Genomic DNA, 3,746 nt, shown 5'->3' on the forward strand with positions numbered 1-3,746 from the left:
TATGGTCTGTGGATGCACAACGATGTCCTATTATCCCATCCACCTCCCTCAGTTTGTACCCACAGCATCCTCAGCAGGCATTTGACGGGGTGGTCACCAAGCCCGCTGTTGATGAAATTGTTGTTCATGACTCTCGTTGCCTCGTGTCTGCACCCCATTTCTGGAAATGTGAGCATGTCTTCAGGAGAACCACTGTCCTTTTCACGGTAGTGTTGAAATACACCGATTTGTCGAGAGCTTTCAAAGTACTTTGCCTGTGGTTTCTCAGACCTCAGTTCTCAAAATATAGTCTTTCAATAGAGGCTTCGTCAACTATCATTAATGTGCTCTCATAGTATGCTCCTTCTTTTAGCTGTTCATAATTCAGGACAAACCCCAGGAGCACTGAGGCTGTGGGTTCTGCCCTCCAGGATATTGGGATAATGGAGTTACTGATGCTTTAGCTGGTGTGTGTGTGTGTGTGTGTGTGTGTGTTCATGTGTGCGCCTGTGTACTTAGAGACTGGAAGTCAGTGTTGGATGTCTTCCTCTGTCATTCTCAACCTTATTTTTTGAGACAGGGTCTCTCACCAAACCTGGAGCTCATTGATTTGGCGAGCCTTGCTGGTCAGCAAGCCCTAGTGATCTCGTGTCTCAGCCTCCCCAGTGCTGGGGGCACAGGCACATGCTACCATATCCAGCTTATTCACATGGGCTCTGGGGATCCACCCGGGTTCTCAAGCTTGCACGGCGGTCACTTTAGCAAGCTGAGTCATCTGCTCAGTCCTCTGTTGGATGTTTCTTGCCCAGTGTACGCAGGTCGCGTTGATCCGTCTTCAAAGCCTACACGTGACTTTTGCTGTTATCTCATCCGACTCCGGTCACCTTCCTCTCTACCCAGCTGCCTTGAGCACATCACCACAATAGCCTTCCCAGTCCTACACTGATGTCTATAGTAACAGCAGTCGTTAAAAGTGTATTATGTACCATCTGCTTCCAGGAAGGCTGCATGGGGTCAATTTAGACTTGGTTATATTTCAACTGTATTGCCAAATGTGCTGGTGACCTTCAGTGGGTTTTTCTAGGCTTTCAGTTTCACCTTTTAGAGATTCCATTTCCGGAAGGAAGAAAGGAAGGAAGAAAGAGGAGGGAGGGAGGGTGGGGGAGAGTGAGGGAGAGGGGAAGGAAAGAAGGAGGGAAGGAAGGAAGGAAACCTATGGCTGCCTCATAGTATTGGCATGCATGTGTGTTTCATGTATTTTTTCTTTTTATTATTATTATTATTATTTTAATTTTAAATAGTTTGTTTTACATGTCAATCCCAGTTCCCTCTCCCTCCCCTCCTCCCGTGCCCCCCACCATCCCCCCCAGCCTCCCACCCTATTGCCATTTCTTTCCACATAGGGGATATCTAGAGTCTGTCATTTCACTCAGGGTAGGGTCCAGGCACTCCCCTAAGAGTCCAGGCAGAGAGAGCATCCCTCTTTGTGTTATGGACGCACAACGTCTGTTTGTATTCCAGGGATAAACACTGATCCATTGCACAGGGCCCTATAGGTTGCCCAGGCCTCCTCACTGACTCTCACATTCAGGGGCTCTGGATCAGTCCCATGCTGGCCTCCCAGCTGTCGGTCTGGGGTCCAAGAGCTCTCCCCTGTTCAAATCAGCTGTCTCTGCTGGTTTTGCCAGCCCATTCTTTGCCAATTTGCTCACGGCTCCTCTCTCTCTGTCACTGGGTTCCTTGGGTTCAGTTCAGTGTTTAACTGTGGGTGTTTGCCTCTGCTTCCATCAGTCACTGGATGAAGGCTCCAGGATGGTTATAGACATCAAGTTCATTATCAGGAATGGGCATTCGAGGTGGTCTCTCCACTATTGCTTAGCTTGCCAGTTGGTGTCATCCCTTTAGATCACTAGAGGTCACACTGGTGCCTGATCTGTCTTCTAACCTATGATTCCCTCTTCCCCCTATTCTACCCCCACTCAACCTTCCTGTTCCCTCATGACCTACTCTCTCTTCCTCTTCTTCCCCTCTCTTCTTCCCAGCTTCCACTCCCCCCACCCCTCGCCGTGTTCCCCATCTGTTCAGAGGATCTTGCATCCTATTATTTCTTCTTTATAAAATGCAATATATACTTCTGTTCTTCACCTGCCTAAATCCTACTCAGCCAGGGAAAACACCTTTCTCAGAAACCTTCCCTGATCTGAATGGTCAGTTTCTTCTGGATCCCCAAACCCCCTATTTATGTGTTTTAGAACCTAGGACACATGCTATTGTCACAGCCACAGAATAGTTATAACCGTCTTTTGTCTAGTCCTGATATGTCTGATTGTAAGGACCTTTGCATGTGGCTTCCTTTGCCCAACTGCTTCTTAACTCTGGGAAACATTTTATAACCCCTCAGACTCTCTTGATGTCACCTGCAGTGCCTGACACTTCTTTCTCTTCCTTCATAGCACTTACCCAACGGAATGATCATTTATGCAAATAGTTGGTTTGCCCAAGCAGAACGAGGCCACTTGACTCTAATTGGCTGATCCCTGTGTCCCCAGTGTTTACAGCAGTGCCCAATTCTTAGATGATGCCCAGAAAACACAGGCATAAATGGACACCAGGCCTGGGAAGAGCCTGGGTTTGCTCATCAGTCCTAAGCCCTGTGCACTGCTGTCTCTTATCTCCCTCAGCTACCCAGGGTGCCCTCCTACTGCTGATGTCCACCAAGAGAAGCCTTTAGAGGATCATCTATTTTCTGAAGCTGCTGGGGTGCCACTGGGGATCACAATAGCAAGCACACAGTGTTCCCCTCATTTGTCTTCTCTGATCCAACTTCTGCCTGGACTGTCCAGTTGCTTAAAACACCGTCAGTACCCTGTCATATGGGCTCCAAAAATAGCCCCACTGGGAAACATGATGTGACCTTGGGTGCTGGCTGTGCCATGGACTGTCTACTAGTGGGAGGATTTTGTCCATTGAGATTTTCCCCTTAAGACTCAGCAACGTGTCTGGAGGCCATGTTGTCCTCAGCCTGTCTATCGACTCTGAAGTTGGGCAAGCTTAGTTTCTCTGCTGTCTCCTCTTAAGCTTGCATTTTCCAGAAGGCACCTAGACGTCTAGCGGCAGACAGTACAGGTTCTCCAGAAGCTCTCTTGTGTGTTGGCAGACTTTGAACCACAATCCCCTAACATTCACTGTATCCTTTTTGACAATGTACCTTTCTACATCTACCCTAGATTTTATGCTTTGAAAAAAAAAGAATGATGTTTTTCTCTTTCCCTCTACTCCCAGCTCAGGTCTTGCACACAACAATTGTTTAATATTTGTTGTCTGACTTCAGTGGAGAAATGGTTATCAAGGGGGAAAATTTTCTGAATAGACCCGAGGGTCTGCTTGAACCTTGGGAGGAGACATGGGAAGGGGTGGGTGAGGATCAGAGGCAGCCCCCTTTCTTCCTGACAGTTTCTCAAAGTGTTTTTCTCATTCCCTTTATTACTGGGGATGAAAAGGAAGGAAGGAGGTGGTGGGTTTGTGCCTTACAGGGCTTCCGCAAAAATCGATACTTTCTGTTTACAGATTATTTCCTTTCCATTTTTGTAGAGTTCTTACAAAGAGAAAAAGGAAGTAAAGAGAGTAATAACCCGAGACTCACAGCTGGGGAGAAGTCAATGTGAATTAAGTGAATTTGTTGACCAGATTTTTGGACTAGCTAACGCGTCTATTTTCTCCAATATCAGTTTCTTTGTAAACTTTACTTGTGTGATCCCACATTTTTT

Source organism: Mesocricetus auratus, unplaced genomic scaffold (genome assembly GCF_017639785.1).
Source record: "Mesocricetus auratus isolate SY011 unplaced genomic scaffold, BCM_Maur_2.0 Super-Scaffold_15014, whole genome shotgun sequence".
Lineage (NCBI taxonomy): Eukaryota > Metazoa > Chordata > Mammalia > Rodentia > Cricetidae > Mesocricetus > Mesocricetus auratus.